This window comes from Crocodylus siamensis, chromosome 5, assembly GCF_052110815.1.
Source record: "Crocodylus siamensis isolate JL-2025a chromosome 5, ASM5211081v1, whole genome shotgun sequence".
In the NCBI taxonomy this organism is placed as follows: Eukaryota; Metazoa; Chordata; order Crocodylia; family Crocodylidae; genus Crocodylus; species Crocodylus siamensis.
The window spans coordinates 26,884,166-26,909,287 of NC_143399.1; the positions used below are offsets into that span (position 1 = coordinate 26,884,166).

The 25,122-nt window shown below is 41.1% G+C and overlaps 1 long non-coding RNA gene across 1 annotated transcript in view; it reads right to left on the reverse strand.

The window, feature by feature from the left end:
• LOC149863621 (uncharacterized) overlaps window positions 1–25,122 on the reverse strand; it is a 729,305-nt gene that overhangs the window by 362,175 nt on the left and 342,008 nt on the right. Inside the window, exon 4 of the long non-coding RNA XR_016442472.1 lies at window positions 4,357–4,443. This is a non-coding gene — a long non-coding RNA (uncharacterized LOC149863621). The remainder of the gene's footprint in view (window positions 1–4,356; window positions 4,444–25,122) is intronic.

Here is a 25,122-nt window from a genome sequence, read left to right on the forward strand (position 1 = left end):
CCCAGCCTGTAGTGCTGCATGAGATTGTTCCATTCGAAGTGCAGGACTTTGTACTTGTCCTTACTGAATCTCATGAGATTTCTCTTGGTTCAATCCTCCAATTTGTCAAGCAAGATCTCTCTGAATCCTAGCCCACTCCCCACAGCTTGGTGTCATCTGCAAACTCGCTGAGGGTGCACTCTATGCCATCTTCCAGGTCATGAAGATATTTAACAAAAATGGCCCCAGAACCGACCTCTGGACCACTCCGCTTGATACCGGCTGCCAACTATACATCCAGCCATCGATTACTACTCTCTGACCCTGATGATCCAGCCAGTTTTCTATCCATCTTGCATTCATCCAACCCATACTTCCTTAGCTTGCTTGCAAGAATGTTGTAGGAGACCAATCAAAAGCCTTGCAAGAGTCAAGGTATATCATATCCACTGCTCTACCTGCATCCACAGAGCCAGTCATCTTGTCATAGAAGACAATCAGTTGGTCAGGTATGACTTGCCTTTGGTGAATCCATGCCAACTATTCCTAATCACCTTTTTTTTTCTCCAAGTGCTTAGGAATGAATTCCTTGAGAACCTACTCTATGATTTTTCCAAGGACAGAGGTGAAGCTGATCAGTCTGTATTGCTCCAGATCCTCCTTCTTTCTTGTCTTAAAGATGGGCACTATTATTTGCTCTTTTCCAATCATCTGAAATCTCTCCCAATCACCATGAGTTTTCAAAAATAATGACCAGTCTTTCTGCAATCACAGTGTCCAGCTCCCTCAGGTGCACTGTGTGTGGCCCCATGGACCTGTACACATTCAGCTTTTCTAAATATTCCTGAACCTGTACTTTTTCCACTGTTGGCTACTCACCTCCTCCCCGACTGTGCTCCCAGTAGTCTAGGAGCTGACTGCCTGTGAAAACTGAGGTGAAAAAGGCATTGACCACTCCAGTCTTTTCCATATCATCTGTGACTAGATTGCCTCCCTCATTTAGTAGGGAAACCTACACTTTCCCTGATCTTCTTATTGCTGACATACTTCTAGAAAACCCTTCTTTTTATGCTTCACATCCCTTGCTAGCTGCAACTCCAGTTGCACTTTGGCCTTCCTGATTTCATCCCTGCATGCCCAAGCAATGCTATTATACCCCTCCCTAGTTGTTAGTCAAAGCTTCCATTTCTTATAAGCTTCCTTATTTGAGTTTTACCTTACTGAAGAGTTCCCTGCTAATCCAAGCTGGTCATACCTGCTAGTCTTCCTGTGCATAGGGATGATTCATTCCTGTGTTCTCAGTAAGGTTTCTTTAAAATACAACCAGCTCTCCTGGCCTCCCTGCTCATCATTTTAATGAGTAAGCCAAAGTCTGATTTTCTGAAGTCCAGGGTCCTGCTCGCCATCCTTCCTTTCCTCAGGGTCCTGAACTCAATCATCTCATGGTTGCTGCTGCCCAAGTTACCATTCTCCTGTACATTCCCCAACAATTCTTCCCTGTTTGTAAGCAGCAGGTCAAGAACAGCATGGCCCCTACTAGGCCTCTCCAACACTTGCACCAGAAAATAGTCCCCGGCACTCTCCAAAAACTTCCTGGATTGCCTGCAGATGTCATGGTGATTTAAGTCCTCCATGAAAATCAGGATCTGTGATCAGAAAACTTCTATTACCTGTTCGAAAAAAACCTTATTCATCTTATCTTCCTGGTCTATAGCAGACACCCGCTACAACACCACCCTTGTTGCTCTGACCCTAACCCAGAGATTTTCAACAGGCCTGTCATTTCACTTTGGAGCTCTGACCAATATTATTTTAGTGCTATGTGTAAGGAGTTTGATGATTTTGAAATAAGACTCAGTTTTTGATAGTGACTAAAGCTTATTACAGGGTTTCTGCAGACCTAAATGTACATTTTTGCTGGATATAGTAATTAGTATTAAATTGAACCTTCTTAGGCCCCTGGCAGGCATCAGTTACATCTTAGATAGTCACCCAACCACACATTCAGCAATTAATGATGCCACAAAAAGGGAAACAAGCTATTAAAATATTACACAAAAAATGTGTAATATGGTTGTGGCTGGTTTCCATTGAACCTTAAAATGAACACGTGGTGGGGTTTAAAACAGCACTAAGATATCCAACCAGCCCCAGTGTGGCCCCAGAGCTGGCTGACAATCAGCTGACTGTCAGACACCTGGCTTTCAACTTACCAGTACAAGAGGATCACATTCACGATCCTAGGCTCCCCCTGCACTGGCAAGTAGGACACGATTGGGATCTGATCCTCAATTCAAAATTGCACTTCCTGCCATTACATGTGGCATGACAGGAGGCATGATTGTTGGGATTGCAGATCCCATCACATCTTTAAATGAACACCTATCAGAAGTCTTAGCAATTCCCACAGTCCTCAAATTAAGAGCAATATTTATTGGTGTCTCAGTCATTACATTAGAATTTGGAATCTTAACCTGCAGTCATTTGCAGTAGTCCAGGTACTCTCTTTGTGATGTCCGCACAGTAAGGACTAGCTTAGTTTGATTCTGAAACACTTTTAAATTGATAACCCAAAGTGAATGTGTATATTGTCTGTGTTCCTTCAATTTTACTTTGTAGAAAATAAAATAATCAAAACTTGGTAGCATGCTGTTAGAATATAGTAAAAAAGATAAAGGCATTCTTTCTAATGAACTCTTTAAGTGAAATGTTCTGGAGGACAAAAATATTCAAGTTCCTAGCTGACCTTTACAGTCATATAGGATAGGATGTGCATAATGCATTATTCTGTCGGATATGCATTACTTATTATAAAATAATAGAGGCTTTAGTACTTTACATGTGACCATTAGAAAGATCAGAACATAACCCAGCCTTTATAATGTAATTGAGTGCTGCAAAAATATCTCTAATGATTAATATACTAGACATTATGCAATGCTCCTACAAGGTAATTTTGTCCTGACACAGAATAATGATTGTTACAGTACTTCTGTAGCTTAAGAGACATTAGGCCTCCAGACTTCTAAAACCAATCATTGTGTTGTATGTGGGTGTAAAGAGCCTCCTCATTAATGTCAAAGTGGCTCAAGCATCTGTTTACAATAAGACACCGATATTTTAAAACCCCCTATATTCATATAATGACATAGTTTTCAATTACGCCTACAATAGAAAGAACATTCCAAGTTAAGGCTATAAACTCTCTCATTCATTCTGCACTGCATCATGTATTTCATTGTCCTTGATCCTGCATAAGTATAGAAAAAGGATGAGCAAAGATTCATCTTCTCCCCTACACTGCTCCTGTGCAGGGGTTGGCATAGTCCCATTGTGGACCATAGGTATTCTTGCCAACTAATGCCTCTGCTAGCTTCCCTGGGCAGCTCCTGTAACACCCCCATTCCTCATGCTGTCCCCAGCAGTCTATCAGAACTGAAAGAAAGAGTGGATGTTTGATATGGAGTGCAATGGCATTATTTTATTTCATACCACAGACTAATGGCCTAGAAAACTGCATTCTCCTTCTTCATTCATATAGCAATTTGAAAAACAAGAGTAAAGGTCAGCATTCAAATTTATCACCTACTCTGGCTTGTGTTGACACAGAATGAATCAATACCGTTCCTCCAGAGAAGGATCTCAGAGGATAGCAGTTTGCTAGGCATTCCACAGTATACATATTTTCTCCTCCTTTGCATACTACCTTATCCCCTGTATTCCAGCATGTGTTAGGTAATGTCAGTATCTATGCAAACTACAAAAGACACTGAACTTCACACAGACCTTTTGGTGAAGAATTTCATCTCTGTGGTGACCTCTTTCCACTGGAGGAAGTGGGTGGAGGCTTAATGGGAAGGGTGGGGGCGCAAAGTCTTACCACCCACAGAGTGAAGGCAGCTGCTGCTGACACCACTGCTTATATCAGCATTGGCTCAGGCAGGAGCAGTCCTATGGCCAGGCTCCCTGAAAGCCATCCCTTGTACCCCCTTTGCTCCCTCCCAACCCTCACCCTCCAAATATGTTACTGGGTAAAGACCTGTGCCTGCTGTGGCAAAGACTGCCCTGAAGTGGGGAGAAGCACATTCTGCTTGCCCCCTGCCCCTCAGATACACCACTGGGTGTAGTGCTGCCCTGGCCGGCTCCCATAGCTGTACAGAGGCACTGCAGGGGTCGGGGATGACTCCAGCACCCCTCAGTAGTCTGCAACCAGGTCTGGGTGAAAACAGTAAGATTCAAGCTATTTGGTTAGGAACAAAATGCCAAAAGTTTGAATTATGGTACTACATTATCGCCATCATTCTTGAAACCTAAAATTTGTCTCGGCAGCAAAAAAAAAAAAAGGTTGTCCAGTCAAACATATGAAAAGGAAATTACCTGGCACTTCCTGAAGTATTAGATGTTGGTGGTGGTAAATGTGCTGTTCTAGGATCCTCCTCCCCACATCTTCATTTGTTATTGTACCTGAAAGAGCAATGGTATAATTCTAAAAAGATTATTTGATACTTAAGCTGATTATATATTTTATATTTTCATTAATAGGTGATACCCATTCCCTTTCCTTACCTCTTTCCTTTCTAGTGAAATAAGAGGTCACAAAGTTGATGCAGTGAGAAAGGTTATTACTAAACTACTGATACAACGGAAAAATGTTTTCACAACTGGCTTATTTTGCAGAGAGCTTAATTTTAGGAAAGGTTACAGGAAAACAATTGCTGCTTTCAACTCCAGGTTTTTTTTCTTTTTTGAAACTCCATAAAAAGAAAGAAACCTTTTAAAAAAGGATAGGAAAACAACTCTACAGTGCAAAATCTCTGCATGTAGGCTCATACTCTATTTACAGTTTTCATCCCAAGTAGCCAGGGGCAGGGATAAGGAATTATCTTTCCTCTATAGCCCTAAAAAGATACTTTTTGAAGACTATATTCCAGTGACTGCAATAAATTTATAATCCTAACACTGTCCTCCATGGGTATTGATGAGTATTGGCAATAAGCATGGAGAATTTTCATCTAAAATAAAAACAGAGCACTTAAACTAGGACATGCTGAAATATTGCAATGAAAGTTGAACAGCCCAGGTTGAAATGCAGGAGTCAAGTAGCTCAGATGAAGTTTGCATAACTACTGAGACTTCCAGTTCTCAATCAGCAGTGTAAAATGATTTTTTTTTTCAGGTTTATCCTTTTGCTGCCTCCTTTTGGCAGCAAAAGCATCCAGTCTGCATCATCAAATCTAACTATTTCAGAGCAATGCACTTTGGTTCACACTTTAACCCCAATTTTAATGAATATTCTGTTCATTTAATACCGGAGTAATACAATAGAGAAAAAATACTGATATTGAATGCATTCTTTATGTTTTCTTCCTATTTAATGGGAGACAGTATTTCACTTTCAGCACCAGAGAGTTGACTATGGGCATGTTAACATAGCTTTTCTTGCTCAATTTCATTCATATACTTTACTCCCTTCCCCTCTTCTTGGCATTATAGCATGGGGTCTCTCACCTTAGTCGTCTTCTTTGATTAAATAACTCAAAAGAAAACAACATAGGTAAGGATGAAACTGGAAGAGTAAAAGTATGCAACACCTGACTTGTCAGCTGTAAGAACGTGATTGGAAAATAAGATAATGGGTCTACTGTTCTCATTGTGTCTGCCCTAAGAAAGCTTAGATACCTTGGAGACTTTGGGGAGACTTTGGGGGGACCTTTGAGGATTTTTTGTACAAGGTCACTTTTTGTATTTTTTATGTACTTATTTATTGATTGGTTTTCATGTCATTCACAAATCCTTGTTTGCCAATTTATAAATAAAAAGGAAAAAATCCAGAGAGTCTTGTAGTTTTCTAACAGACGTTAAGAAATTTAGTTTAAAACTGTATTTTAGAGTATTATATTCTCACCCCTAGTCATGTGGATACACCTCCTGACTTCAGTAGACACATTATCAAGGAATAAACTACAAAAGAATTGTTCAAAGAGAAAGAGATATTTCAGCATATATTTCAAATAAGGAAATTTTACAATATTTTACATTAGCATATCCTGGACCAAAGTTATAATTACATTCAACAGGTCTCTGGTCAGAATCAGAAAGAGAAGCCAGTAGGCAACCTCCTGTTCTGGGGTCTCTCTCTCTCGCACACTTTCATTTTGACCAGAAATTCTAAACTGGGACTCGAGAAACTCTCCTAATGAAAGTTTCATCACAATATATCTATGTTTCAGTATTACGTTTTGGTCTACATGAATCAGCATTTTCTAGCAAATAATGTTTCAACAAAACATCCCCAGTCAGCTCTAATGAGAACAGCCTTTTAAGGAGTTCAGGTTTATAGATAGTGCATCAAAAAGAAAACAATGAAGCACCACCTATTATTATTTTCATCTTGTATGTTACTCAGACTAAATGAGACATTTAAATGTCTCATCAGTGGTGTCCTGATATATTTTGATGTACCACCACAGTATATTTAAAGGCATGTCCTTTGAACTGGTGTAAAATTGAAGTGTCTTCTAATTCTTACCAGGATTATAGATGAACATGAGACAAACTTCACCCAACATCCAAATTAGCTTCTTTTTCTTAACAAACTGGTATCAAAGAATAATACAAAAAATTTTGATCCATATAGACTTCAATAGCTTCTAGAGACCAAAGATCCACCATGCTATACTGTACAAATGTATCCCCTACTGTTGAAAATTCACCATTTAAGTGGGCAGTGATAATAAGAACTTACAGTCTAAAACATAATAACAATACATATGCACATACTTGGTGCCTAACTGTATAATTACAGTGGGAAGTACTGAATGACAATGAGAGCTTAATATCTTTACAAAGGTAAATTCTGTAAGGAGACAAAAGCAGATGGGGAAAGCATTATTTAAAATAGCTCATAAGAGAATAGAGACTGAGTAACATGGCGGAGGCACTGACTACCAAAAGCAGTAATATTAAATATTTAAGCCGCACAGGGATCTTTACTAATGTACTGCACAACTCTGGCACCTTACTCATGGCAATACCACATTCCTAAACCAAATGACACAGAGTCTATTGACTCCTAGAAGCAGCTGCTCATTTGCCACAACACAGATAGTTGAGCCATGGCTGAGATTCGCACATGCAAATGAATCCTCACAAATATACGAGTACTCCTACTTGTGATAGCTGTCTCAGGAGTTGAGTTGCTCCATGACTGTGACACTGCGGTTACAGTAATTGAGTTTTACTGAACAGGAGTTCAGACTAACAGGTAATAGTAGTCACTTATCTACTCATCAGAGAGTAAGCAAGAAAAGAACACAAATCCCATTTTGAGTCTGCTTCTATTGCTTTATTTCTTTAGGCATTACACAAAGTGGCAAACTCTTCCAACAACATCTCATCCCATCAGAACAAATGTTATCATATCAGAACAAACATTATAATATTGTGCACTTTGCTATAAGAGTGCTAGAAGCATCAGAGAAATGTGCTGCTAGCCATGCATGTGAAGATAAATAATGATATTACCACTCAAGACTACATTTTCTACTTTGGGCTTCTCTGAGTCACTATGAGCCATTTTAATCTCTTTTTACCCTGCAGGCTACTCAGATTCCCTAGCTCTTCACTGCATTCCCTTCATCTCCTTGCATGCTATCTTCTTCAAACAGCCTGGATCACTTTGATTTCTCTGCACTGTACCTCCCTGAACAGCTCAGATGCTCTAACCACTTAGCACCATTGTGGTGAATGTGTGCCCAGATGCCAAATTACCCAACAGCTGGGGAGAAGACTAAGATGACTGACTGAGCTTAACGCTGATAGAAGTTATGACAAGAATTTGCAAAGGTGTGAGCTTGACCCCAGGAACATTGACAGTGTCTTGGAACACTTGAAGAATCAGAGACCTAAGTTTGGAAGACAATATCGTTTCAGCTTTGAGGAGATACAGAAAATGGGGCAAAGGAAGCAATTTTTTTTAAACTTTCATTGTTCGTGACAGACTGGCTGCAAAAGGCCTTGAACTGACATTTTACAAAACTATAACGTATAGAAGGTCATTATGGACTAATTCAGTCTATCCATCTGAGCTCTAGCCAGCATGCACTAGGCTACTGGTTCATTGACAATTTACTGCCTCGGCCTGGGACGGGCCAGTTCTGGATTTGTGATGGGGATTAGAGATTAAAATAGAACATTACCCCTGCTTACTCAGGAACTGCTGTTGCACTGTTTGGAATAAAGCTATTCTCTGCGGGACAAACATTACAGTCATTTATTCAGCCCTTTAGGAAGCATCACAGAAAGCAATGTGGAAGAGGCTACAGGCTAAATACCAATGTTGTATAATCGCTTCATGTACATGAGGTCCTGCTCCATTGATGTTGCCTACAGAGCTGTACCCACATACACCACATCTGAAATTGGCCTTGTGTGTTTAGCTACTGAAGGAAGTCTCCTTTTAATTCTTAGGACTGGTAGATAGTTCTTTCAGCTTAAATTGATTAATAATAAAACTTACAGTATTTCAGAGAAACACCATATAAATTAACCATAAACTGAAGCCCTAGCCTGTGGCAAAAAGATATAAAGCTTTCCTTCATGTCAGCTTGCAAACAGCTTTCAAGCATATTGTAAAGGTACTTCTTCTGGGTAAATATTTTTATTTTATAAATATAAATTATAGTTTATTGCCGGCTGCTTAAAATATCCATGATTTTGTAGAATGGGCCTTGCTAACTTCCAGCTGTCTCCCATTTACATGAATTGGAAAAAAACACTGGGTAAATTGCTGCCCATGGTGCAAAAGCAACTCAAGTGCCCATAATTTGTAGGAGTTTGAGATAAGTCTAATTTAGATTTCTTCAAAAAGTACAAATTAAAGCAGTATCCACTTAACCATTACCCCTCATAAAGAGCTCTTACGGGTAGATAGTATCATTAATAAGGGAAAATTAAAATAAACGGGCATTCTACATTTCAGATGCATGGCACACTTCATGAGTTTAAAATGATTCTGTCTGTCCACCAGCCTAGCCACAGAAGCATACAAGTCTGAATAGATATGTGCTATTGTAAATATAGCTGCAGCATTTTATTCACTTCAGGTGACTTTCCAGTACCAGATACATGTGTAACTAGTTGAAGAAAAGAGGAAAGGTTTCATAGCTCACTGGGTGGCTAAGCAGCTGTTGAGTGGTAACAATAATGGTATGAAGAAAGCATTTGTGTTCCTTATAGATGGCTTCTATAAGTGTTTTGCTCTGCGGGCTTTATCAGTGTTTGGAAGCTACAGTATGTGCAGAGTACATGGGATGCAATATGGAGCTGGCACATGTATCTGAGTTACAGGAAGAGGTACAGAAGCAGCGAAAGGATAACTTCATATAGAAAAGGCAGAGAAATAGCATAAAAGAAACAGGGACACAGTAACTCTCACCTCTCAATAAGCAAGCTTGCACTATATACCAATATTTCCTAATATATTCTGTGTTTCTTACTCCCTTACCCTTTATTCCCTCCTTGTTAAGCAGATCCAACATGGGGCAGGGACTGGTACATAACAGGCAGATGTATTTATAGAATACCAATCAGAGAAACCTCTAAGCTACTGAATGTGAGCTGAACTATCAGGAAATATGTAGCTTTTCCATACACTGCAGGAGCCTAAGTATTTTATATTCTCCTTGACGGCTTCTATTTACCTTCAACAGCACATCTCAATGGGTCCTTTGGGATGTTATTTATGCAGCACAGAAGCAAAAGTTACAGAACTCCTCTTTGATTGGACAAAAGGTCATTGGTCTTTGGCTTTCTGATTCACAGGGCATTCTTTAAGGTCATTCTTCATACAATTATCTGTAAGAGAGACTTTTCCCCATCCCCTTCCATTGTTCTTATCTGGTCCTGATGGGCCAGCCTTCCTGCTTATTTTTCAGGACCACAATGAAGTCCATACTCCAGAGAAGAAAGAAAAGAATCATAGAAGACAGAGAAATAGAAAGGAAGTAGTCATATAAAGAAAAGCAAAAGAAGTACTGAAGGTAAAAGTGTGGCTGACAGCCCTAGAATCCCTCAGGATCACAGTCAGCAGTGAAGAGAGTTACCTTGCGGAAAAGACACAGCTGGCAGGAAAGATGTCAACCGCAGGAGGTAAAGAAAAATGCAGGCAGGAGTAGAAACCAGTGAGCCACTCTGTGGACAGGAGTGCCTTGGGAGAAACATTACATGGATAAGATGGCCAAGGGCTCATAAATGTGCAGACATCACAGAAATTATAACAACATTGCTGTCAATCTGGAATGACACTAGCCCAAGAGAACGTTCAGGTTACTTCTTCACCCATTGTCAGAGCTCTGTTCAAAAGCAAACACCTTGTACCCCGCATACCCAAGGGAGTTAACCAAAAATGCAGTCATTACCTCACATCTTGCTATTCCCCTAATATGCCCCATTTCACCTCCCTGAATACGGAAAGCTGCTTCACAGCACATCACTGTAACCAAGCTGTAACACTACACTTAACCAGCCAGCAGGGGTATTTAATAATGAGGCCATCTGTACCTTCTCCCCAACCCTGTCCAGAAAGCTCTGTGACACTCCAAGCATTGTCAGGCTTAAAAAGTCAGATTTCCAGGGTCCTTCTGTTAAACAAAAGTCCCTAAGCAGCACATCAGCAGTCCAGCCATAAGGTTTGTCCTTATATGCAAGCTGCTATAAATTTTTCAATATTCAGCAAATTAAAATAGCACAATTAAAAGGCTATAGAGTCCAAGGCAGGTAATAGACCAAATATATTCTAATTTTTTCTCACTCAAATTTGGGATGGGTATCATAGTGACCTCTCATCCCCCCTCTTCCCTCGTACCACAATACACAAGAAATTTTCATTATAATTCATAACTGTTAATTTTACATACTGATAACTTTTTAAAAAATCATCTTTGAGGTTGAAGTTTCATGTTTGATTTCAGCCAAGAGATGACTCCTCAAGCGCCTTATGAAGACATGGAATAAAAAAGGAAGAAAGAGCCTCTCTAAGTTTAAACTTAGAGAAAATGTGTTGCAATCCTTACCCCCCCAACTCAAAAATGAATGGCCTTTGCTCCACCTAAATAAAGATCAAATAATTGGAGCTTTACATAAATTAAATATTTGACAATGAGATCCATCTTCAAGCTTGGGTTTTACACACAGGCCAACCAGCAGTCCAGCCAATAAGCTGGAATAGCTACAATGCACATTTTGACTTGCTTCCATTTCTACTGGTATCAAAACTGATCCCGTCTCTCTTCATTTGAGAAATTATTTCAACCCCCACTATTTTAAAATAGCTTCAAGTCACAATTCTCAGTTTGAACTGGGTAATCTTTAAAGGTATTCTACTATGCTACACATTGACAGCATTTTATATACGCACGCGCGCACACACATGCATATATAGACACATACATATACATAACACAAAACACATGCACACACATTTGGTATGTCCATGTAGTAACAGACACTCAGAAATAAGTAGCTTTTCTTCCCTTTGCCCTGTCCTGCTGGGTACTTTTAATCTATTCAGGTTCCATTTATGTACATAATGCCAAATTGTAAAAAAAAAATAATAATAATACAAATTTGACTTTAGAAGATGAACTGATGTAATTAGTAACATTACACTTATTTTATTACTCTTGCTCTAAGTTGTTAGTATTTTTAAAATCTTAATTTGAGTGACCTACATAATTGTTTTTGTTGTCTGAGTTTATTGATTTTTGGGGGGAAGGGGGTTATAATTAGGGTGTAGTAATTTACTTTCTATCTCTTTGGTTTAATTGAGTTAATAATGTCTTCTGGGAAGCATGATGTCACACTATCAGCTAATTGTTTGGAAAGCTGGGGAAATAGCTCTTTTATTGTTTGTAAGAATTTTAAAAGGCAACTTTTCATAGATTTCATAGACATTAGGGCTGGAAGGGACCTCGGGAGATCATCGAGTCCAGCCCCCTGCCCAAAGGGCAGGAAGTCAGCTGGGGTCATAGGATCCCAGCAAGATAAGCATCCAATTTACTCTTGAAGGTGTTCAATGTAGGTGCTTGAACCACCTCCGCTGGCAGACTGTTCCAGACCTTGGGGGCTCGGACAGTAAAGAAATTCTTCCTTATGTCCAGCCTGAAATGGTCTTGCAGGAGTTTGTGACCGTTCGACCTCGTCATCCCTTGGGGCGCTCTGGTGAACAAACGTTCCCCCAGATCCTGGTGGTCACCCTTGATAAACTTATAGGTGGCCATCAGATCACCCCTGAGCCTACGCTTTTCCAGGCTAAAGAGTCCCATGGCTCTCAGCCTGTCATCGTAAGATCTGTTTTCCTGACCTCTGATCATGCACGTGGCTCTCCTCTGGACTCTCTCAAGCTTCTCCACATCCTTTTTGAATTGTGGAGCCCAAAACTGGACGCTGTGCTCCAGCTGCGGCCTCACCAAGGCCGAGTACAAGGGGAGAATGACGTCCCAGGATTTGCTCGAAAAGCATCTATGGATGCAAGCCAGCGTTTTGGTCGCTTTACTAGCCGCAGCATCGCATTGCAGGCTCATGTTCATCTTGTGGTCAATGATGACCCCCAAGTCTCTTTCTTCTGTAGTGCTATCCAACGTAGCACTGCCGAGCCTATAAGGATGCTGCAGGTTTTTCCTCCCAAGGTGGAGAACCTTGCATTTTTCGGTGTTAAACACCATCAGGTTCTTGTCTGCCCATTTGCTGAGCTTGTCCAGGTCAGCCTGGATCACCTGCCTGTCCTCAGGTGTGGATGCTTCCCCCAAAGTTTGGTGTCATCGGCGAACTTGGCCAGTCCACTCCTGACTCCAATGTCCACATCATTAATGAAGATGTTCAACAGTATGGGTCCCAGGACAGAGCCTTGAGGGACCCCACTGGTCACAGGGCACCACAATGAGTGACTGCTATCAATAACAACCCTCTGGGTCCGACCACAGAGCCAATTTCCCAGCCAGTGGATCGTGGTGGAGCCAAGGCCACAACTGGCCAGTTTGGCCAAGAGGTGATCATGGGATGGATACCAGATCAAAAGCTTTTTTGAAGTCAAATATATGACATCAACCTCTTCTCCCTTGTCCAGGTGATAGGTCACCTGGTCATAGAAGGAAATGAGATTGGTCAAACAAGACCTACCCGCAACAAACCCATGCTGGCTATCCCTTAGGATGTTAGCCTGGGCCAGTCCCTCAAGGATGGCCTCCTTAATAAACTTTTCTAGGATCTTCCCCAGGACAGAAGTCAGGTTAATGGGCCTGTAGTTAGCCGGATCCACTCTCCTCCCTTTTTTGAAGATCGGCACCACATTGGCCTTCTTCCAGTCTTCGGGCACTACACCAGAGCGCCAGGAGTTTTCAAAGACCCGTGCCAGGGGCTGGGCTATGACGCTCGCCAGCTCCTTGAGTACCCTGGGGTGCAGATTGTCAGGGCCAGCTGACTTGAAGGTATCCAGCTTCTCAAGGTGTTCCTTCACGAGGTCAGCATTTGTGGAGGGTAGGGGATCCCCCTCACCCAGATTTCCCTGTCCCATAGCAGGCATGGGCATCCCATGTGACTGATGAAAGACTGACGCAAAGCACCTATTTAATAGGTTGGCTTTTTCCTGGGTGTCAGTTGTCAATTGCCCCATCTGGTTCAACATTGCCCTTGCTTTTCCTCCGGCTCCCCACATATCTGAAAAAGAACTTTTTGTTGTCCTTGATGCCTGAAGCTAGTTGGAGTTCAGTTGCAGCCTTGGCTTTCCTGGTTTGCTCCCTGCAGGACTGGACCAGCGCGGAGTAATCCTCCTTGGAGGTGAATCCCGTCCTCCATCCTTTGTAGGCTTTCCTTTTTAGCCACAGATGTAACTCCAAATGTTTAGCTTTCTTCTGAAATGACATAGCCGCTTTCAATCTTTTGTGTTTCTAATACTGTTCTTGCATTGGTTCAATTTTAAACTTTCTTGCTGGATATGCCAAAGCTCTTTCTGATCATGTGGGTGCAGACAGAAGTGACAATTTTTGCTCAATCTGGCCACAGAAAGCAGTCTATAGCTGTGACCAAACACATGTGCACAGCTGCAGACAGCTTCAAAAACAGCCAATTGGATAAAAATCTGACCCCTCATTGCATGAGGTAGCAGATAAAGACATTTCAAAATGTAGCCTTTTCTGGAACTTGTGTCTGGGGCACTCCCAGCCTGACACTGTTTTTAGAATGGGAGGGGGGAAAAGGAAGAGGAAGGAGTTCAGTGTGGGGGTTTTCAGCCCCCCTGGAAGCTGGGGCCAGTGTATTGCAGCCCTCCTGAGGTGGGAAGCTCCAATTCACCCACCTCACCCTTCAGTACCAGCTGGGGAGCCCCAAGAACGAACTTTCTCTGCTGCTTTTCCACCCTCCCATTCTGAAAACTGAGCACTGGCAGCATCTAGATTCCCCTCCACCCCGGAACCAACAGTGAACTTCTGTTTGGTCTGGGGTAGCATTGCAACTCAGAACATTGTGCAGAAAATATTCCCAGTTACAGTTGGGAGCTGCACTTCTATCTGCACCCACAACAGTGTTCTGCAGTAGTCTCTATGACTTGGCTAAAAGGCAACATGTTGCCAGAAAGGCCCTCTCCAATGTTATTTATGGCCACAGGAAATGCTGCCTTTCACAGATACATGTTTCTTCTGGTTGAGAAGGGGAGCAAAATCTTATGTTATCCACTGTGTATTATTTGCTAGTTATTGTTGTCCATGGGCGAATGAAGACACTGTAATTATACCAACATTGGTAAATGGCAGGGCAGGGTGGTACCTTATAGACTAACTTGTTCAGAGAGGCATGAGCTTTCACAAGCTACAGCCTACTTTATCACGTGCCATGAATGAACTATAGATGGTCTATTTTATGCCATGAGTAGTTAGTCTCTAAGGCCATGTCCAGGTGAGCACGGCCATGTGGTATGTAGCACCACAGACATACCAGTGGCACCACATACTGCACATTCAGCTGTTCTTCGCACTGCAAGGGAGCAGTGCAGGGAGTTTTTTGACCTCTGGATATCCAGGAGTCAAAGAAACCCATGCAAAAAAAAAAAAAAAAAAGAAAGGAAAAAGGCCAAGCTATGCACACCAAGGGCAGTGTGCACCACTCAAAACTGGAAACGCCCCAGACTGAACTTCCTCTACTCCCTTTCCCCCCTCGCATTCAAAAACAGTGGCAGGCCGGGAGCTCCTCAGACACAAGTTCCAGAAGATGCCACATTTTGAAACATCTTTATCTGGCAGGATAAGTGGAAGGATCACCATTGTTGCAGCTTCAGGAGTGCCCCAGGACCTCAGGTAAGCCCAGTCCTGGCCCCAGCCTCCTCTACCCCACCCAAGGAAACCTGCGTGGCATGGGTGTTCCCCAGGGACAACTAGTGGCAGCACAAGGTGTGCCACTGCTAATTGTCCCCAGGGAACCAAATGTCCATGCTCATCTGGGCATGGCATAAGGCGCCATCCTGCCCTGCCTTCTGTTTACCTCAAAAATAACAACGACAACTGGGCTTATTTAGTCCAGAGACGAGAAGACTGAAAGAGGATTTAATAGCAGCCTTCAACTACCTGAAAGGTGGTTCCAGAGAGGATGGAGCTAAACTGTTCTCAGTGGTGACAGATGACAGAACAAGAAGCAATAGTCTCAAGTTGCAGGAAGAGAAATTTAGGTTAGATATTAGGGAGAACTTTCTCAGTACCAAAGCACTGAAACAGGCTATCCAGAGAGGTTCTGGAATCTCCACCCTTGGGGGTTTTTAAGACACAACTAAATAAAGCCTTGGCTGGATGATCTAGTTGGGTCTGGTCCTGCTTCAAGCATGGGGTTGGACTAGATGACCTCCTGAGGTCCCTTCCAACTCTATTTTTCTATCATTCTAACTACTGCTCTCTATAGCAATATTGTTAGCATACCATAACCATTTCTTTCATAGATGGTGTTTCACAGGTATAAACATTATTATGGGAAATAAAATAAACTCCTATAACATCAAGACTAGACTATAATGGTGCACTAGGTATAACAGTACTGGGTATAACTATTTTATTGAGACAGCTTACAGCAGTAACAATTATGCATCACAACAAGTCAAAAAGCTTAAATGAAAAGGTTTTACTTATTAAGTCGAAAAATACTTGGTGTGTGGTACTAAAACTATATTTAGCATATGCATAGTGATCTGCATCTCCAAAATATTAAATTGGCTGATCCTCACAAATCCCTAACAGACAAAAGGTAAGAATAAAATTATTTCTACTTCTCAAGTGAAAAAAACTAAGACACTCAAAGTAAAAAGAAACCAAAATTGTGCTAGGTTACACACAGAGAGCTGTTTTTTAAAGTTAACCCACAGACAAGAAGGGAAACATTATACAGAATAGGAGGAATATTACATATCACACATAGGAAACTTACTGTCACAACCTATTTCAATATACTTCAGCAGAAAGCAACAGTAAGGAAAAGGAAAAAAAATAATAAACTGACTTTTGGTCAGCAGAAAGCCCTGTCCTTAGGAATGATAGCTCTGGAATAAGAGCTGTCACTTCACAAAACTTTGCACAATTATTCTCCCAGTATTTCAGCCTGTCAACTACAACATTTAACTTCCCAATACCACAGGATATTACACAAACTCCACAAATTAGCAACAAGGAAGCAAATAATGAGATCTTCATTTTCTCTATTGGGTGCTCTTTGCTGCTGTTCTCTTGGCATTTCATTCCCCTCTTTGCCAATGATTCCTCTGGTTTTCCTTCTACTGTTGCTGACTTTCTTGGAAGCAAGAGTAGCAGGTGATGTAGAAAAACATATTCTCCCAATCTTGTGTCCCAGAAGTGCAAATGGATCTAGAGAAGAACAGGCTCAGTATCCTGCTCTCAGTTTACAGGTTCAAACACACAGCACATGGGGTCTGCTTTCTAAGCATGCCTACCCTACTAGCTGGCATGCTGGCTGGTTGTGTTCCAGCTGTCTCCCAGGGTGTCTCTGTTAACCTTGAGGCACACACCACAGGAGAGCAGTTTAAAGGAGATGGGCAGATATCCACTTGATGCCCTCCCCAAAACATAGTGCCCATGAAACTCAGGGCTGTGGAAAGCCCACTGATACCTCCAAGTAAGGTGCCATTGTGCTTCTTAGCCAGCATTATTAACTCAATTAAGCAAGAGATAAACTAAATTGCCACATGTTAATTATATTGAAAAGTTAAACTCAAAACAGCCAAGGACAACAAAAATCAATTATGTAATCAACTCAGAAATTACAATTCTTAAACCACTAACATCTTCCATAAAGCAACTGGAATAAAATAAATGTAACGTTACTAATTATATCAATTTATCTCTTAAAGTCAAATGCACACATCTGTGATTGCCTTATATATTTTGACAAAAGGGGGAACTAAAAAGAATAAGCATCGCTCTCCTTAACAAAGGGATGAGGTCAGGGCTGTAAGTATCTATTTAGCCCTGCCTCTCCGACTTAAAAGGAAGGTGTCAACAGAACACTGAGAAAGCACTTATCAAGGCTGACAAGCACTACTGATCCCATAGAGGAATCTAGACCTTTGCCTCCTCATTTCTTTGCTGACTATTTTTTGAAGTATAAAATTAAAATTCTGATTCATTATGCATTTGGTATGCAAGGATTCTGCCTGATTACTTGTTAACAGAATGTTGTATTCCCTGCATCACCTTTTATGACCCCCAAAATAGCTTAACTACTCCAGTAGTCTTATAAACAGCATTTGTTTGTATTAGATCCTTTTTTTCCCTAAAAGGTGAGGTTTACTTTCATTTGAATCCATAGTTGCCCTTCTTTTCATCTTCTTACCTTCCTCACAGTTATGTGACAAGATTCTATCATTTTACCTATACAAGGATATAAATATAACAGCACTCTGCTTTGGTTTCTGCTTGCTCAGGGAACTTCAGAAAAAGGTGCAAGGATTCCCATAATGGTGATTTCTTATGTGAAGTTTCTTCCCAGACCACTGTTATCCTGGGTATTAGGAGAAGTTGGATCCCTCAACACTTCAAAACTCTCCAGGCTATGCACTCAGTACCTGCATATATTTTGAATGGAGACTAATTCATGCTTTTGTTACATATTCTTGATGCAGTCAATCAAGCTTTACAAAAGGTGTTTTACAAAAGCTTGTGCCCAAAAGCTTGCTAAGAAGAATTTTTCCAACTGTTTGAGTTGGCATAATGAAAGATACCGGGTTTACCCAAAGAACCTTGTCAAGCTTTACAAAAAGAACCTGAGATATGAAGGTATGTGAGGATACAGATTGTTGTTATTTTAAAACACGAGAAATAGAAGGACAATAATTCCAGATTTGATTGAAAAAATATTGGGAAGCTATAATGAGACTCTCTTGAGAGAGAAGGAACAAGGCAAGGACTGTGTTTTCTAATACATCTCAGCACATTTTGCACACTATTGTGGTATAAACAAATAATAGTAATTATCTGATGGGGATAAAACCTGAGCTAGGGCATGTAACATCATTAGAAGCTGTTGTGAATTTACAGATACAAAAGGATAAGAAAAGACTAGTCACACTGGCAAAAAGACTGCTTCCCAAGCAGCATGTAATACCATTGTCTCTGAGCTTTCAAAGATCAAGTTATTTTGATCTGCTTATAACTTAATGTAAACAATTGGTAAGGACTGAAAATATTACACGGTAATAGGTCAGATATTGTTTCCTTTAAAATAAACTAAAATGCTTCATTTGGGAACTAAGCTATTAAAGATCTCAAGTTTTAACGTTCAAGGCTCTGACCCTGCTAGTTGCCCCTGGCCACACTACCCCTGGGCAGGCCAGCTTCTAAGAGGCTGGGGCCACATGCCCTGTGGGCCAGGCTAGCAGGCTCTGCATGCTGCACAGGCAGCACTAGTGAGCCACAGACCCCCAGGCACACACTTCATGGGCACCTCCACAGCGGAGCAAATGGACAGCCCTTCCCCACCTCCCTTCCGGCTGCACCACAGGTGAGCAGCCACCCCAACCAGTCTACCACATGAACAGGTTCCCACCCTCAGCTCTGCAGCTGTGCACTCCCTCCCACACCATGCCGTGCAATGCTGCCCCATGGGGTAAGGGCAGGAAGCAAAAGCTGGAGGATGGAGAGTGGGGCCTAGAGACCCAGGCTGCTGCTGCAATAGAAATGTGGCTGTGTGTGACCCCCAGGGCTGGGGCTGCAGATAACCCTTTGCAAGCCACATGCCACCTATGGGCCACCAGGTGGACAGTCACGCTCTACCCAATTCAAAATAGCATTTAAACACTTGCTTAAAGGTAGAATTTCAGTGGAACCAATTCACAGGTTACAATGGGACTTAAGTGAAGCACATGATTAAGTACTGCCAGAAGGTTGTATGGGGCCAGAATGTTTTGCTCCTAGCAATTATGCTCAAAATTTGGCCCTTAAAACCCTGGGCAAATTCATCAACTTCCACTGATTTACAGAACAGTGGATTTGTAAAGGCATAACTTTGCCTTTTAATATTTGCAAATCATTTCCTCCTTTACCTTAATCAGACAGCAGCTGTAATTGAAATGTGAAAAGGCAAGGAACAGAACAGCTAAAGGAGCTGATAATAGAAGACAGCACCTTTTGCATTTAGGTGTCTAGTTGAAATCTATCTTCAGTCAGAAGTGAGTCAAATATCAGCCTCCAATGTTGTCCTACTTAAAATAAGTTGGTCCTGCTCCTATTCATACTAGATAAAAATATACATTAAAACCTCAGAGTTAGCATCTTCATTTGCAGTAACAAAACTATTTCAGCAATAGGCTCTTCAGGACAGGAACATATTGTATTTGTGGACCTGCTCAGATGGGTAACCTTCCCTTGAATTTAATGGGAATTGAAGGTGCACAGCAACTCACAGGATCAGGTACAGTTTATTTATTAATAAAAATGATCCTCTCACCTTCCATTGCTCCAGGTCAAGACTAAGACACACTGGCAAGGCAGGGAAAGAAATTAAAAGGAAGGGAAGTGAAGATGCCATTCCTCCAAGGTCAGACAGGTCCTGCAGAGTCTGCGGATTCCTGCTGTGAACCCCTATTCTAATGCATTGTCCTGCCCAGCAGGAACCTGCAGACTCTGCAGTACCTGAAGGAATGGGCTCTGCACTTTTTAGCAATAATCAGTGTAGTTAAAACAGCAACTTTGCTAAGATGGTTGAGATACTATGTTAACTACTCAGATGTCTGATATATGCATTGTCTCTTTACTAAGTGTGTACACTCTATGATTGTCACCCAGGATATGCCAGTCGTGAAATTACTGCCCAGTAGGCCTATGACAAACTGGTGACAAACAAGTTACTGCCTTTTACTCTTAGTTAAGTATACCTGACTTTTTTTTTTTTAACTAGTATAGCTTTTGATGTTATAGTGTAATTAAATTTGAGCCCAATGTGCCCAACTTCTACAACAAATGATATATATTTCTCTTTCTTCTCTTTGTGTTGAAAATATATCCTGGCTGACTAGAATCACTGTGGCAAGTTGTAAATGATGTATGAAATGAAAAATCCCTGCTCAGTGCGAAAAGAGAACACAGACAGGGCTTGACAATTGCTGCTGTGCTATGCTATTTACAAAAATATTCAGCTCAAATACTATCACACAGGCTCACCAGTGCTGACATTGGGCAGCAAGTTACTTATGTCAATTTTTCATTATTGCTCAGAACCCAGTAACTAGGTGATAGGTGGTTTGATAAAGTAAAAAATAAATAAATAATTTTAAAATGTTGGTACAATGTAAATCATGATAATGCCTTTTTACTTGCTTTGTCACAATGTTTCACTATTCACTCTCACAACTAACACATAAACATTCAATTGCTTTAATCACAGTGATGCTCTAAATTCTTGAAACTTCCAAGAGTGTTCCAAAAAGGCTTAGGAAATCTGAAAAACTATTTAACAAAATGACTGGTTTCTTACAGAACTACATAACCATGTATTGCAAGGTGTGTCATAACTATACCATGTTTACTCATGCACACCAAAAGCACAAGAACTCTGCAAAGAGACTCACACAGAGAGACAAAGGTTCTCTCCACATTACGGTGCATAGATACAGAACTACACCCTAGCACAGTTGGAAACTGCTTTTTTTCCACACCAAAAAATACCACTGGGTTAAAGTGCCATATAATTTTGTATTATAAAGATAATTTTGTCTAAGACACCACACAAATGACTGTTAAAGCATGGTAGTCTACAGCAAGGTTTGCCCAAGTGCTGTCATTGAAGGTATCCTTTCCCAGGATGCACATGCAAGCTATGTTAGCAACAGCCCTGTTGGAACCGTTGTCCAGTAGTAGGATGGAAAACATCCCCATTCACCCACTCAGAGGCAAGAACAGCGGTCACCACAACTGCCGCAGCTGGTCCAGCCCCAGCCAACACCTCTGCCACCCAGGGCAGGTAACCTAGTTGTTACACGTCTGCAATTGTCCATCTTGGCTCTGCCGGCATAGCAGTTGTTATGAAGGAAATAGAAAAGTACAGTAGCTAAGAACTAGGAAAAGCTGTCCTTACTGCAAGTCAGTGAATTTTACCTCCACAGGTGATTGTCCTCCAGATTGACAAAATGCAGATCATACAGCACCTATAGGCTTGTCTTTAAAGGTTTTTAGTCACAAAGTCCTTCAAAGATCATTCAACAAACTGAAATTTGAGATCTGTCTCTGTGTAGTTCCATCCTATGCTTCTGTTGAGCCACCTGCAAAGGTATAGAAACCTGCCTCACCTCCCCTGCAGGCAGCCAGCAAAGGGGACCTTCACAAAGGCTTCAAAAATCCAAATTCTTTAAAATGTATTAGCCGAATCTTTGGTTAGATTCAGATATTTTTAACATATACATTTTCATGCATTGTGGAATTTTGGAAATGTAGATTTCCATACTTAAAATTTAACCTGTTGGGCATATTTTTGACTCATTACCTTCTACACGTACTTACTAATTCAAGCTAGTTGGTAGAAGATGAACTTGAATAAAAGAGTTCTCTTTCAATGTTATTTCCTACAGATTTTGTAATGGTGAAGCTAGATGTCTGTGTCTGTTCCTAACCAGGTGCAAACAGTTCATTGATGGCAGAAAACAAGTACAGTATCTTCAGAGCAGAATTTATGAATTGGAGGAGCAGAAAGAACAAGAAGTATGGTTTCAGTGGTGTCAACCTTTTAGTCCCATGGGCCAGTCTGTGGGCAAGGTCAAGCCCCTCACACTAGGATTGGACCTTAGGGCTTGGCATCACCCCTGCTTGGCCTTGCATGCTGGGATCAGGCACCCAGTCCAGTACACAGGCTCTGGGGCTCCTCATGGCTCCAGAAATTTTGCAGCAGGGGAGCAGTGCCACTGCTACCCCTCCACCAAATTTCTGGACCTGTGGAGAACCCTGTGGGTTGGATGGCATGACATTGCAGACTGGATCTGGCCTGCAGGCTGGGGCTTGAGCACCCCACATTTAGTGAGGTAATTTGGGGAGATGTTGTAGGGTCATACATTATAATGGCTTCCCCAGTCATACAGTGGAGAAAGATGGACAGATGTAAGGGTCTCTTGCACTGCACTTAAAATATATTATGAAATCTTATTAATGGGGAGAACTACACAGTAGATTATAGATGGCTATCAATCCTGAATTCTGAAAATAAAAATATATAAGCAGGATGATACCACAGCCCACTGGACCAGGGAAAGGAACCTCAACCCACAAGCAATTTAAGGCAGGGACTCTCTTTTCTTGTACACTGTCTTACACAGCGATGATTCATGCTCATAGACATTATCACAGTGCAAATAATATTAGTTACTATTATCTAGATATCATTTGTACCATCCTAGCACTTCGGAGCCCTAGTCATAGATCAGGACCCTACAGGGCTAGGTGAATAACAGCAACACTGAGTGGGACCAGAGAAACAGCCAAGCATAGTAAAATAACAGCACAGATTCTGTAGTTCACATATAAATGAATCAACTGTCAAAAATCCTTGCCTATCACCTAATTCCTGCACTATATCATTCCAATGCTATCAAATGTCACCACTAGGGAAAGGTTAGAGAAGGAATGTATTACTCTTTAATGGGCATATTTTACCAAGCTCAATGAGAGGACTAAGCCACCAAAGGGTAGTTTTCCTTTACCTGGGGTCAGAGAATGCACTGGGGCCGTTACCATAAAGTAGCTAATATACTGTAATCTCTCCCCCCTCCCCCCAACACACCTTTTTATCCTTATGTTTACCTGATTGTGTTTCCATGCCATAAATGAATATAGCAATTCTCTCTGGCCCTAGTATCTTGGATCAATTTGTCTAAGCACCCGAAACTGAATCTGCTAAAAGGTGGCAAAAGGAATCCAAAAAGCTGAAACTGAATCATAAGCCATTGTAGACATGAATCTGCTCCATTTCAGTGTGCACAGAAGAGTTAGGGTATACAGGGAGGAGGGAAAGAAATGAAAAGTAAACCCTCTCTCCCAGAAGAGCAAGTAGTATTAACAGTGAACTGCATGAAGGAGACAAAAGACAGGGTTGACTGCAGTATAGTTCCCCATTAACGCTGCAGACAGTATATCTTGGATCTCTTATTATGTGAAAGTATTTTATCAGCATGCCTGTAATATTCACAACAGCCAAATAACTGTGTTGTGCTTACCAGCAACATTCTTTGCTATACTACAGGAGTTTAAAATACCATCTAGAGTATATTTTGCATCACTGTCTACGTAACATCAAGCATTACTTTAAAGCACTGCCTCTCACTTAATAAACTAACCCTTGAGACACAATGAGACCACATTCACATAATAGTATATGGACAAATGGGCAAACAGTTGTCTACATCAATATTTTGGCTTGCTATCTCCCTTAGCAATTGGCAGTAACTTTTGAAAATGAGTATAGCTGCTCTTTGCATCTCTCTGGGTTTAACAAAGATCACATATCAAAGTTTCATGACCAAATTAATATGTGGTATATCCCCTTCCCTAAGGCCTTTCCCCTGGTTTTATTATTGCAGATAATATTGTAAGAGTGGTGTGAAATGGCCAATTCACACATGTGCCATGTTTTGCACACTGCCTGAACCTGCTGGAACATGATTTTCGTAAGAATGATGAGAGTAATAAACATCTTCTGGCAGAGGCTTGCAAAATCTGCACCCATTTTAGTCACTCAGTAATGGGCCATAAAACTCTGAGAACTGCAGGAGAAAAGCAATGTACATACACATGCATAAATTAAAACAAGAAATGCCAACTCAATGAAATGCTACTTTTTCAGCCTGAAAATGCATGTGGAACAAGGGAAAAAACATATACAAGGGCATGTATGATTACCATAAAAGATGATATTCTAAAAAACAGATAATTTAGAGATGATCTACAAAAGATTTTATAGTCTTCAGAGGAATTTGGAGCAAGTCACCCATGTCTGTGAAACCAGTTCCATATCAGTTAAAAAATCCCTCCAAATAATTTTCTCATTAGAACTGAAAATTGTCACAATAGTTTTTAGGCAAAGAGCGCTGGAAGTGTTATCAATTGTGCTGATAACATGAAAATTCCCCATATACCTCCTAATCACAGCTACTTCTTTTGGACTAAGGTATGAGAAAGGGTTCAACCTCATATTTTAAGTTGTCTGTTGTCCACCTATAAAAAAAACACAGTAGTAAGATCTGCTGTAAGAATCTCCTAACTACCCTCAGTTGAGAAAGATAAGTTGTCTTCCTTTAATCTCAGCAAGCCTTGCACTAGTTATTTCCAGTTGCTTCTCCTCTGAAACATCATTCCAAGCAAAGTAATAACAAATTGCTGATGTTTCAAAACCTGACAGAGCAGGTCTACTACCGCAACATTGTCCATTTAAGTGAGGGAAGCTTGCTAATTTGAGTGAAACATGAAGAAAAAGAGCAGTTACCTTGCTACAGTTCCAGACATGTGAATTCAAGCTTAGTCCAGACTTGTTTCTTTGGCCTTTCCCCATCTGACATAGCTGTGAAATGTGCACCTGACCATTCAGGCTGGGAAGTCAAAAACATCCATATATGAGAATGGC